At 50.2% G+C, this 12996-nt stretch overlaps 1 protein-coding gene across 7 annotated transcripts in view; it reads left to right on the plus strand.

Annotated features, from left to right (window-relative positions):
* Window positions 1–5779: 5779 nt before the first annotated feature.
* The window catches only part of ZBTB7A (zinc finger and BTB domain containing 7A), a 36744-nt gene continuing 29527 nt past the window's right edge, over window positions 5780–12996 (plus strand). For 2 of the 7 annotated variants that reach the window (XM_044998425.1, XM_044998426.1), the window contains exon 1: window positions 7468–8054. The gene's annotated coding sequence lies outside the window, so the exon portion shown is untranslated. Of the gene's footprint in view, window positions 6067–7467; window positions 8055–12996 lie in introns of those variants that run through there. The other 5 variants (XM_044998423.1, XM_044998424.1, XM_044998428.1 and 2 more) reach the window with 4 other exon arrangements.

The raw sequence follows: 12996 nt of genomic DNA on the forward strand, positions 1-12996 counted from the left end.
TGACAAACAGAGGCTAGGGACACCATTCCTTACCCAACCTGGCTAATAGCCATTTATGGACTTAACCTCTGTGAATTTATCTAGTTCTCTTCTAGATCCCTCTGCAGATCTGTTGATTAGTCCTCATTGTGGTGGTGGGGGAGCTGTTTATTATGGGTTTTGTTTCGCTCTCTACATTTTTGAGGTTTTGATTTCTTCCCTTTGTGAGTTAATACACTAGGAAAAAAAAATCTGTGATGCTTTAAAAGCAAACAAGACCCCGCCCAGCTCGCTCTTTGCTTCTCCCTGATTGGTTGCCAAATGTTTAAGCTGAAACGCTCTAGAATAGCGTGGGAGTGTGTGGGGATGTGTGTGGGTGCGTACACACTCGTGTGCACATTTGCATGGCTGCTTGTTCGTTGTGTAGCTTAGCGGATCGGGTACTGCATGGTGGGTCCCAGGAGGCCTGGATTCTATTGCCAGCTCTGCTACTATCCTGCTGGGTGCCCTTGGTCAAGTCATTTGCCCCCTCTCTGCGCCTCAGGTTCCCTGCCTGCAAAATGGGGATAATGACACTGCCCGCCTTTGTAAAGTGCTTTGAGATTGGCTGATGAAAAGTGCTATTATAGGGGCTAGGGATTATTGGGTGAGTGCTTTGCTCATTGGTAGTATGTGGGCACTTGTGCTTGTGGGGCTGTGTGAACGCAAGGAAGCTTTGCCTGTGCTTGCCACATGTCAGCTCCCTGATGCCAGTGGCCACCGGCAACATGAGCACTCCCCTTTAGGCCTCTGCAGGTTAGTGATAGGCCCACTCCAACCCTTCACGCGGCTCCCTGGAGGGCCCAGCCTCAGATCCACTGGCCACTCGCCACATTGGCAGAGCCGCTGCTTCCAAAGACGCTTGCCAGTTTCACCTCAGACCATCTCTCTGCTTAACACAAAGCACTTAGGCATGTTTGTAGTGAAACAAGCACAAGGCTGTTGAACGGAAAGAAGCGATTCAAGCGACAGCGAGTCAAGTCGAAGTATTGGAAACAAAGGGTTACCCCCAAAGAAAAATCATAACACACATTCTAGAACCTTATTTAACTAGATACTTTCACGTCTTACAGGCCCGAGCTCACCCCAAAGTCCCGACAGCGAATTACAACTGGGCCCGGCTGAGATCCCTCGGTCATGAGACGAAACATGCTGCCACCTTGTCTCCTAGGTGAAGGAATCCTGGGTGTCTCTTTCTGCAACCCCAGATATATCAAAACAGTCCTTCCGCCTTCATTCATAAACCAGACGCCCTCTTGCTGATTATGCCTTGCTGTAGATTTTGCAATCTCTTGTCGATTTCACAGTCTTGATTAGCTGGTTGCTCAGTTGCAAATGTGTCCATTGCGAAGCAGTCAATACAGATATGACCAGACAGAGAGAAAAGCATCTGTTACCCTCTGCCTGAAAGGAACATGCGTGAGACACGCCACCTCCTAATTGCCTGCCTTAAGAACATAATTTTCAGTATAGAAACATAACTCCTTAAATATTATCCATACATACATTTTGTGATGATTCTGACAGTCAGCAGGTTACTAGCCTGATAGAGACCTTACATCAGAGTTTCTCAAACAGGGGTCGCCACTTGCCCCTGGCAGGCCAGGCCGGTGTGTTTACCTGCCCCGTCCGCAGGTCTGGCTGATCGTGGCTCCCGCTGGCCACGGATCGCTGCTCCGGGCCAATGGGAGCTGCTGGAATCAGCGTGATCCACGGCCAGCGGGAGCCGCGATGGGCCAGACCTGCGGATGGGGCAGGTAAACACACCGGCCCGGCCCGCCAGGGGCTTTCCCTACACAAGCGGCGACCCCTGTTGGAGAAACCCTGCCTTACCTGCCATCCTTTGGTGAACTAGTATGCCTATATCTGGACCAGGGGAGCCCTGTAAACCTCTCTGCATCCCCTGTGCCCTCTGCCAGTCAGCAGCAACAAGTCGCTGGGTCACCGCGCGCATGTGCACAATTTTAAACACGCCCCCTTTCCCCTCCTATGAAACCCAACGTTACCATAGAAAAAGCTGAGGCCCAGGCAGGGGCGGACTTTAAAAATCACTCGTATCTTTCAGGTGAGATCTGGAAAGCCAAGGTCCCCCCATATATTCTGTGGTGACATTAAAGTACCCAGGATACTGTTTATAGAAGCAAAGGTCCTCACCAGGGTCCTTGGCCAAAATCCACACACAACACCCACCCTGCTCTCTGCTACGGTGTGATGTGCAGGCCTCCCACCAACAGTGGCCACATTCCAGCAGTCCATGGGTGCTGTGCTGTGGGACTCTGCTATATGAAACATGCTGTCGAAATGTAACACAGTTAAAGGGGTATTGCTTGTAACCAGGCTTGGCCGGAGTTGATGCTTATTTATTTTGTTTCTAATTTCAACAGATAACGTTGATGTTTGGTTTTAAACATTTATTTTTATCTATTTAAATTTTCACAGTTGCATAAAATTATGGGTTTTAAGCATCTTTTCTCCCCCCCCAATTTTCATTTATTTAAATGTGCCCAGTTGTGGGGAAATCGGACACTAATTATTTAATAACAATCATAGATTATTAGGGTTGGAAGGGACCTCAGGAGATCATCTAGTCCAACCCCCTGCTCAAAGCAGGACCAATCCCCAAATGGCCCTTTCAAGGATTGAATTCACAACCCTGGGTTTAGCAAGCCAATGCTCAAACCACTGAACTATCCCTCTTCAACCAGCAGCAATGAAAACTGAGAGTATGAGAAAGCTCTACAGAAGCTGTTCCAATGAGCCCAGCAGATGTTGGAATATCGATGTTGGGATTCAAAAAGTTAAAGCCTTATAAATGTTAAAGCACAAACTGTCAACATCGCGTGTCAAAACATACCAAACAAATAGCCTGAAATCAAACTCTACAAAGTTGGCAGGAAGCTTTGTCCTAACTTTGCCTATCTGCACATTTCTATTGTTACTGATGGAAACATGACGTGTGCGTGCGGTGACATGGGCGTTTATTGGCATTTACTGATAAACATCTAATCCTTCCAGACCCACTTGTAACAGCTCGGGGGGTCTGTGCTGAGCTGGATTCTCCAAAGGGAGCCCAGAATCCCACATTTTAGGGCTTTCACAGCAGAAAGTCGACCCCCGACCTTAGTCTTAAAGGGCTCTTTGCCCTAAAGTGCTTGAGTGGAATCCCTAGAAGGCCAGGGGTGATCAGACGATGGAGACAAGCAACAAGCTTACATACCAGCTCGTTATGCCCCTGTCCTGAGCTGATTATCAAGTTACTCTGTGCTATACCCTAACAAGGCCAAAAGCCATCCGTGGGCTCATCTGTTCCTGCCCCTTTCCACTTGATCTGCGCTGATGAGCATTTCTATGCTGGTAGCACTGCCAACACCAAACATTCAAAAATCACCCGCCCTCCGCCCCCAAACATGAGACAACAATAAGATATTTGAGCTTCTATTTTTTTTGTTGGGGGGGTGTAAAGGGGAGTCATGCTATCAAGCTTTTTCCTGCAACCACCAGAGCTAGAAACTTACTTTAAAATGAAAGGTGAGATTCTCCCCCAATCACATGACTCCAGGAGTTGGGGCGTTAAGCGAAACACCAAATAGTGGCAGCACTGAGTGTGAGGACTCACCCCCCGCAGATCTCCTCCTCCGTTACCAAACTGCACGCCTAGCCAGCCGCGCAAGCAGGCTTTCCCAAAAAGGCCTTTTGGTGGCCCCAGTGAAAGGTGATTGAATAATGAATTTGACAAATGTCGTGCTTTTTTTCTAAGGGCAGTGGTTTTCAACCTTCTTTCATTTGTGGACCGCTAAAAAATTTCAGCCCCTTTGGAAATCTTAGACATAGTCTGCAGGCCTCCAGGGGTCTGCGGATCACAGTTTAAGGATTTGATTTATATTTTTCCTCCCATGTACAGAGCTGGGGCAGCCAGTCAGGCATAGGCATCAAATAGTTTGTATGCCAGATTTCATGCCATTTTCCAGCTTTCCAAGGCTGGTGGTGGTTTCTTCATCGTTGGTCATTTTAAAATCAGGACTGGGTGTTTTTCTCAATGATCTGCTGTAGCTCAAAACAGGAATTATTTTGGGGTAAATTCTGTGGCCTATGGCAAACAAGACATGAACCAAGATGATTGCAATGGCCCCTTCTGGCCTTAGAATCCATCAACTATTCGCCCAAGGCCAAGATTTTTAGTAGCGTTGGGTGATTTTGAGCTCCTGAATTTTTGGGGTGCCCACTTAGAGATGCCTTATGTAGGCCTGATTTTCAGAGGGGCGAGTGCTAAGCGTTTTCTCAAAATCACAAGGAAGAGGGGGTGATCATAGTGTGAACATCTGCACAAGCTGCTGTGCAAGGGCGTCTCACTTTGGCATCAAGTGGAGTCACCGGTTAATTATTTCCAGTCTGAGCTTTGGGTACAGATTAGACAGGGTGGGTTGTTCTGATTTCATTGAAGTGGGGGGGAGCTAGGATACAGTTTCTTGAATGCAGACTGAAAATTTATACGGGAACCTCCTAACGGGAAGAATATATTGAGGTCAATTAACTGGGCTGAGACACAGGTGATCTTGGATCTATTCTGTTCGCTGGGTTCTTCTACCGTGCCCACCAGCGCAGTATTTGACCATCTTCCTGCAAAGCATTAAGCGACGTGAGGAACATCTCTACATCCTGGCTCTGCCACAGACTTCCTGTGTGGGCATCTCAGGCTCTGTTCTGGGGGTGCTAATACCAAAGAGCTGTTCTAAGGATAACTGGTTAAGGGTTTGTCAGCCGCTCAGATATGATGGCACTGAGTACTTCAGAAAACCCTGCGAGTCGATACAAATGTAATTGGGCAAGGTACGGGGCTAGGTAGCACAACAGGACTTCCCCATCTCTCGTTTTTAGGAGCTGGACCGTTTGCTGGAGGTTACCTCATGGGCGTGACTGATTTTCTGTGGACCACTCACTGTGTCAACCCCCAGAATGACACTTACTAGGAGACAATCCCCGCCCCAAAGAGTTTACCGTCTAAATAGACAAGACAGATAAAGGGTGGGAGGGGAAACTGAGGCATGGAGCAGGGAAGTGACTTATCCAAGGTTGCTCAGCAGCTCAGCCCGGAGGAGAACCCAGGTGTCCTGATTCTAGGGTGACCAGGTGTCCCGATTTTATAGGGACAGTCCCTATTTTGGGGACTTTTTCTTATATAGGCTCCTATTACCCCCCACCCCCTGTCCCGATTATTCACACTTGCTGTCTGGTCGCCCTACCTGATTCCCAGCCCTCCACTCTAGCCACTACAGGGGAAATCTTAGTAACAGTCCGATTGTACTTGGCGGTCTGCAGCGCTTTTCAATGGCGTCTCCCCGGGCTCTTTACAAATACCGTCACTCCTGTAGTACCCAGGGGGAAACTGAGGCACAGAGCGGCGGCTGTGACTTGGCGAAGGCGGCCTGGGAAGCATGAGACGGGGAACCGGAACCCACCTCTCCCATGCCTCTAAGCCATGGGACCCGGGGTGCCTGGTTTAAGTGAAAGTGACCCAACTTCCCCAGGGGATGGCTGTAGCAGCTGAGGACAAACAAACTGCTTCCACGTGTGAGCACGTGCGTGTGCGTCCAGGAACACGACAGTTCCCTTCTCCCCAGGCTGCTCTGGGTTAGATAACATGGATCGCAGCCAGGGAGGGAGGCCGAGGAACGGTGCAGCTCCCCTCTCCCGGCTGGGGACTGGATCTTGGGGAGCCGATGCAGAAGCCGCGAAGGGCGAGCCGCGGCAGGAGGGTGTCCTGCCCTCGCTCTCTCTGCCGGGACTCGCCGAGCCTGTTTCAGGCGCCCTTGCGCGGAGGCTCGCCGCCCGGGGAGGGAGAGGGGAGGCTGCTGCACCTTTAAGAGAAGGGAGGACCCCTTTGCCCTTAGAGAAACCAGGAAGGGAGTTCAGCATCATACGGGGCTTTGCATATACAGTTACAGTAGGGGCAGTAACACCAGAGAGAGAGGGAGAGCTGGCCGGGAACTGACTCCAAACTCCAGGCAGACCCCCCCCGCCCCCAGCCCCGCCACCCCCAGGACCAGCAAGGTAAGACTGGGGGGGATCGGGCTGTCTCCGGGGAGGGGGGTGGCCGTTTGGGTGGGGAAGGGAGGTGCTGAATCAAGGGGACATTTCACCCCCCCCCTTGCCGCCCCCCCACCCCCACCCCCACCTCGAACAGGGAGGCTGCCTTGGAAGGAGGAAAGTCCCCGCTCCCCCCCGGCTTGTGCTTTACTTTATCGCCACCCCAACTTTATAAACCTCGGGATTTTTTTTTTACATGGGGAAGTGGGGGGGGGCGGGGGCTTGTCCGAGAATTTATAGCAGCTGCGGGGAGAGGGGGGGTTGCAAAGGGAGGGGGCAGAGGGTGAACAGCGCGTGTGTGTGCGGGGGGGGGGGGGCGAGATTCATTTTCTTCTCCATGTTCTAGGGAGGGTGTTTTTAATCTGCCTGCCTGTCTCTTTGCATTTGGCACTTGCAAGGCTGGTCCAGGGGACTGGGGTTGCACTGAGGCGGGGGGGTAGTTGCAATATGGTCGGGCGGGGGGGTTGCAAATAACTTTGCGGCCATGCAGTTAATGCAGTTCCCCCCCTCCTCTCTATTCTCTGCTGCGTGCATACGTTGTACTTGGCTGGGCTGGTGCTTCCTGCGGGGGGGGGGGGGAGTTTTTTTTGAGGGGGGGCTTGCAAGCAAATGGGGGGGAGGCTCGCACAGAGGGGTGGGAAAAGGAGGCTCATGGGATTTGTAGTTTCCTCGCCCCGCTCGGTCTTGCAGGTGCAATGGGGCCTTGGACTACAACTCCCAGGTTGCCCCGCGCAAGGCCGGCCGCCCCCAAACCAACCCTGGCCGGGAGGTGTGTTGATGGGCGGGCGGCCGAGCCAATGGGAAGAGGACCTCCGCCCCTCCTTCCCGCCCGGCTCCGCCTGGCCAATGGCGGACCGAGGGTGCTGCGAGAGTGGGGGGCGGGATGCGGAGGCGCCGCCGAGAGTAGCTCGGCCAGCGGGGCAGCGCCCTCCCCCCCCTCCCCGGCACTTCCGGGCCCCCCCGTCCCCTCCACGGGCAGCCCGGCCGGGGGGGGAGGCGGGGTCCCCGGCCGCCGCGCTCAGGAAAGGCCGCGGATGCGGGGCCTAGTGTAGGCCCAAGCCTGGGTGGTGTCCGCAGGGCTCAGGCCCGGCCTCCTGCCCCCACCCCCAGCTCAGGCCTCCATTGGTCGCTGGCAGCCCGGGGAGGGGTGGGGTGTGGCAGGCGGCCAGGCTCCCGCGGGGAGGGGGCCGGACTGCGGTGGGGCTTGGCGCCCTGCTGAGGGGGGGAGGGGTGGGGCCGGGCCTCCCCGCCCAGCCGCGGGCAGGGCGCGGGGTGGGGGTGGGGGTTGGGTCCAAGGTCGCCCACAAGCACAAGGCCGCCCCCGTGGGGGGAGGGGAGCCCGCTGGCCGGCTCTCCCCTCCCTTGGCAGCCAGAGCAGACGTGGGGAGGCAGCTCCCAGGCTGCCTGGGCTTTCCTCCCCCCGCCCCCCCCCCAGCCTCTCTCACCCGGACGGTGGCACCAGGAAGCAACTTGCAGCTGGATAATCCACCCCTGGCGTGTTGAAGGGGGGAGCCCTGGGGGGGGGGGAGGGGAAGCCCCCATCAGGCTGGCTGTGCACAGATTCATCCAGAAAATGGCACGGAGAGGAGAAATCGCTCTGCCAGCCCCCGTGGAGCCCTGAAATCAAGCTGGCAAGTTGCTGCAGAGGCTGGAATGTGGAGACCAAGCCAGTATTGTAAAGGCTTCAGCATCACTAGCTCAGGCTGGTAGGACCAAGGGACTTCTCTGCTCCTGCCAGTGTTCAGGGCCTTCCTCCTCCTCTGAAACCACAGCTAATCCTCCAGTTGGGGATCAGCGAGCTGTAAATCAAGCCCATGCTTTGGGCCGGGAGCCAGTCTAACAAGCTCTCCCATAGAGGCCAGGAAATATATCTGAAGGTCATTGCACGCTTCCCATCGTGAACCACAGCTTTTGCGGGGCTCATCCGTTAGATAACAAGTGGGTGAGTTGTGGTGAGTTATGGTTTGGAGCTGGTGGTTGGTTGCTAGCTAGCTAGCTGGGGAATGGAAGTGCTGCTGTCTGTTCTCTGTTGGTAAAGGTTTGTACTGAGACCATGGAAAAATGTTAAATTTGTTGAACCTGTATGTAGCTTACAGTTCACAAGATTGTCAGACCTTTCTGTCATTCTTCTCAGGGATCTTTATGCTCCCAAAGTTTGTGCATTAGCTACTGCTTGGTCTAATAAAATGCATCACATTGAGGACCAATATGGCTACCTACATCTTCTTACTACAGCATTTCTTCCCAGTGGTTTCCTGGAGGGTCCGTTATTTCCAAGCAGCAGCCTGGACAGCGAATGGTCCTGATTCCCTGTAATGGCCACTTGGCAGGATTTACAGCTGGTTCCTGAGTTAAACTAACAAGATTACCCATCTCTCTGCTGATTTTCTGCTATTAAATGTATTATTTATATCGTTCTCAAAGTGTATTAGGCACTTTATGGACAAATAGTTAGAGAAGATGCCTTCCCTGAAGGGTTTACAGTCTAAGTAGGTGGAAGGATGAGGATTGGGGGTTGTGTGCAGTGCAACAGCAGAGAAGTGGTTAATTCCATGATTTTTTTTGTTAGTACTTTGGTTGAGGAGGTGTGACAGAATATTACAGTTTGTCTTGGATTGAAGAAGCAACCTATGGTCATTTATGAAGATTATTTGGAGAAAGCAGCAGGTTTACAAATTCCAGCAGTTTGCTTACGGGTGTTGTTTTTAAACATTTTCTTTTTTTTTTAAGCCTATGATTGAGTTATTGGAGAGGAGCCATTGCTGTTTAATATTCATTCTGGCCATTGTTCAGACTTGCTCTGGGAAAAGAGGGAGTGCAGCGGCACAACCCAAATGTGGATGAGGTGGTGGGATTTTTCCACCATGCCTTAGTTAGTTGTGCCTAGGGAGAGTTTTGCAGTGCTGGAGTTCTAATGAATTAGTCAGTGGATAAAATAGTTCTGTGCCTTATGCTGATCTGTGGGTCTTCGCATGGCCTTTTTTGAGCTCAGAAATGCACCCTGTTGCGTTGTGGTACAGGGAACTGATAATACTTAGCTATAATACTTATTTTTCTTAAAGGCATGGTTTTCAGGGGTGATGAGCACTGGAAGATCCCGTTGACTTCAGTTGGACTTGAGGCTACCCATAACCTCTGAATGTCAGGCCCATAATGCTTCACAACTCCAGTACTGTACTAATCTGTATGAATGTCAATTGAAGACTGACAGTTTTTTTTTCTTATGCCTATGCTTTTGCAGCCATAAGTAACTGCATTTTGTCAATGAACCCAAAGCTCATTAATAAGTTAGAAAGTTTAAAGTTGAAGCACCTTGGCCCAGATCCTCGAAGGTATTTAGGCTCCTAACTCCCACTGATTTCAGTAGAAGTTAGGAGACTAAGTACCTTTGAAGATCTCGGCCAGTGTTACCATTGAGCTGTTAAATTAGCATTTTGTTTGCCTAAGTGGTTATTTGGGTGCCAAAGTACACATTTTAGAACCCAGTTGTAGAATTGAACGTCAGAACATAAGTGCCCGGGTTTGGAATTTAGGCCCCCAAACTTGGAAAATCAAACCCAAACATTTGAGATGTGCAGTTGAATCTTGATTAAATGTGACAGTCTTAGGATGCTAAAGTCATCTGTGACAGACGATTAGACTTCCACTTGTTATCTTGCTAATCAAAACAATAAACAGTCGTCCTCAACTTTGGAGAGACCAGCATGTCTTTGTAATTAAAAGCTTTTTGATGAGCAGTATTTGAGAGAGAGAGAGAAAATTAGCATCTTGGATGGTGAGAAGTATTTGTGCCAAATCCCATGACCTTTTGATCCGAAATAGGATTTTTTTTTTCTGTTCAGAACTCTCTTCTATTGGTCACATTGTCAGCCAGTCAGTAGTGTGTCCATGCCTTCAGTACCTGAACTCAGAGCATCCCGCTAATCCTGGAACAGCTCCAATAAGGTGTCAGAACAGGAGTAAATGAGGTCAGACAGGCATTGGGATTCTATACAAATACCTCCTCATACTCCCATACAATATCTTGATGCTGTACATAGTCTTGCATCACATTGTCGAAAGCCCAAACATTGCAGCTGGATTCTGGAGAACGGACCGGATAATGTTCTTAGCTGTCCAAATGGCAATAATCTGTTCTTGTGGAGCAGGCCATAGGGTGATCCCTTGTGGAGTCAAAGAAGAATTTCTCCCCAAAGACCCAGTGCATGATGTGATTTTTCACTTTTCTCTGAAGCATTAGGCTTTGGCCTCTGTTCTGTTTGGGAGACAGGACCATAAGTGGGTTCTGCTCTGATATGATAGGGAGTGGAACACTGTACTAAAGGGACTGCTCTGGTGTGGCTTTAGGTAGGAGACAAGACTGTGGGTACGTCTAGACTACCCGCCGTATCGGCGGGTAGCGATTGATTTCTCGGGGATCGATTTATCACGTCTCATCTAGACGCGATAGCTCGATCCCCGAACACGCTCCCGTCGACTCCGGAACTCCACCAGCGCGAACGGCGGTAGCGGAGTCGACGGGGAGCCGCGGATGTCTATCCCGCGCCGTGAGGACGAGAGGTAAATCGATCTAAGATACTTTGACTTCAGCTACGCTATTCACGTAGCTGAAGTTGCGTATCTTAAATCGATTTCCCCCGCCCCAGTGTAGACCAGCCCTAGATTAGGGGAGCTAGTGGTCTGCTCTTATGTGACAAGGAGTGGGAGACGGACTGATGGTGTGCTGTAGCATAGCTGCAGGTGGCAGACAGGACTTGTAAATCCTCATTCTCTAATGACAAAATGCCCCGGAGTTCGCTGTGGGTGTTTAGCACTTCCATTACTACTTTTCTTTTTTATTTATTCTCTTCATGCCTACTGTTCTTTAAATTCCACAAAGTTATACTTCAGTCTCTGAAAGGGCATGCAGCACTCCTTTCACCGCAGATCATGCATGTGGAGCAGTGCCGCCCAATGTATTTTAACACCATCTATTGTTTTGTTTGCGCTCTTAAAGTCCTGATTGACATACCCAGCTATTCCCCACTGGAAACCAGGAAGTAGACAATCCCCCCCCCCCCCCCTCCTGTTTCTGAATGCATCTTCAGTACAGCGCTGTACAAGTCACTGGAGCTTGGGCTTGTAGCTACAGGTAGGTGTTCTCTCCTTACTCAAAGTCTCCTGCCCCAACAGGTAGAGAGGACAGGAGGTGCTGTTCAGCATTCCCTTCCTTCATAGCTGTACAATCAAGTATTATGCTGGAGGAAAAAAAAGTTAATGGCAGGACACCATTCCTAGGAATTTATTTTATGGCATGCTTACTCCTGGGATTCGTTTTTGCACTTCAAATAATGAGCAATAAGACAAGAACTATCTGCTTATTCACAAACCAGGCATTACATAAGTGCCGGTCCTGCCTCGTGTGCTTTGCTTTGTCAGTAAACCTAAACCTTCGTCTTTTTATTTTTTCCTTTCTGGTGTGGAAAAGATTATTGGCCTTTGAGGCAATCAGAATAATATGAGACCTTTAAACTCTTAAGCCAGAGGGAGCAGGAAAGGAAACGGCGTGCGTATTTGAGGGAGGGTTTTGGTCAGGGCGGAGGGGAGTGAGATGGTAAAATGGTTGCAGTTTTGAAGATGATTGATTGGGCCTCGCAACCCGAGGGCAGTGGGGAAACTAGGTATCAAAGTATATCCAAAGCTAGCCTTAATATGTCTGTCTGCAAGACAGAATAGTAAATGTGTGTGAGATCACGTGGGGGTGAGAAGGAAGGGTTGCGTGAATTGAAAAGATAATTTGATTAATTTGTAGACAAAACAATAAAGGATGGGACTGCAAAGAAGTGATTCGGGAGTGAAGGGGACTAGTCCTGAGGTGCCCAGTTCTGCAGGTTGCGGCTCTGGGAGGAGCTCTGGTTGCACAATGGGAGTCCTGCTTGAGTAAGGAATGCAGGATTTGGCCTCAAATGCCTTGTGTCGACTCGTGCCCTGTCTTCCAAGCAGCTAGAACAGAAACATGGCCTACGTCAGAGGCCTATATCCTCACCCTGTCTTCAGTCCAGATGGAAATTTACGGACTGACACCCCCGCTCCCCCACCATGTGCCAGAGTCCCTCAATGGGCCTCTGACAGGTGAGGTCAGAGATTCCTTCCTAGGTGGTGTTCTGGGGAGTGGGTTAGCACTGGAGCCTGTTTTATCTTTTTAATGGCGATTTTTCAGGCTGATGCCAAGACTATTTGGTGACAGGGCTGCGTGTTGCCCTTGAAATTTTGTTGATTGCTTTCAGGTTTACAGAGCCATCAAGACACAACACTTCAACTCTGCCCTTAAAAACAGAAGCCCTCCCATCGTAACCAATTCAATTCCAGGCATTCTCCCTCGCCCCTCACCCTGCTTTGCAAAAACGGTAACTTCTGAGGTTTCCTAAGGGAGTTAAGTGCCCAGAGACAATAAGAGTTGGACATTTCAGGAAGTAAAGCTGTCTTTGAAAATCCTATCCGAACTGTGGTTTTGTAGTAATGCATTCTGGTCACTTTAAATATTTCCCTCTTAAAAATAAGTAATCTTAAAATCATCACAATCTGTTTGTTTCTTTATGGCAATACCAGAGCAACTTAGGGGGAGGAGAAAGTCCATTGGACTGTGATAGGCATGCAGATAAATTTTGCTCTTGGCCTTGAGAGTTTGATCCAGCAGTGAAAAAAAGACCTTCCATTACACCATGTATATGAGGGGAGACCGTCATTGATGTCCGACTGTTTGAATAGTGCACTATTGTAGTGTACCAACATAATCCTCCCCAACACACACACACACACACCGGTTTGGTACACACACAGGTCTTGACTGTATTGCTGCATCCATACATGTATCAAGACACATTCCTGCGAGATTAAATGTGGTCCCCTGATGAC

Source organism: Mauremys mutica, chromosome 24 (assembly GCF_020497125.1).
Source record: "Mauremys mutica isolate MM-2020 ecotype Southern chromosome 24, ASM2049712v1, whole genome shotgun sequence".
In the NCBI taxonomy this organism is placed as follows: Eukaryota; Metazoa; Chordata; order Testudines; family Geoemydidae; genus Mauremys; species Mauremys mutica.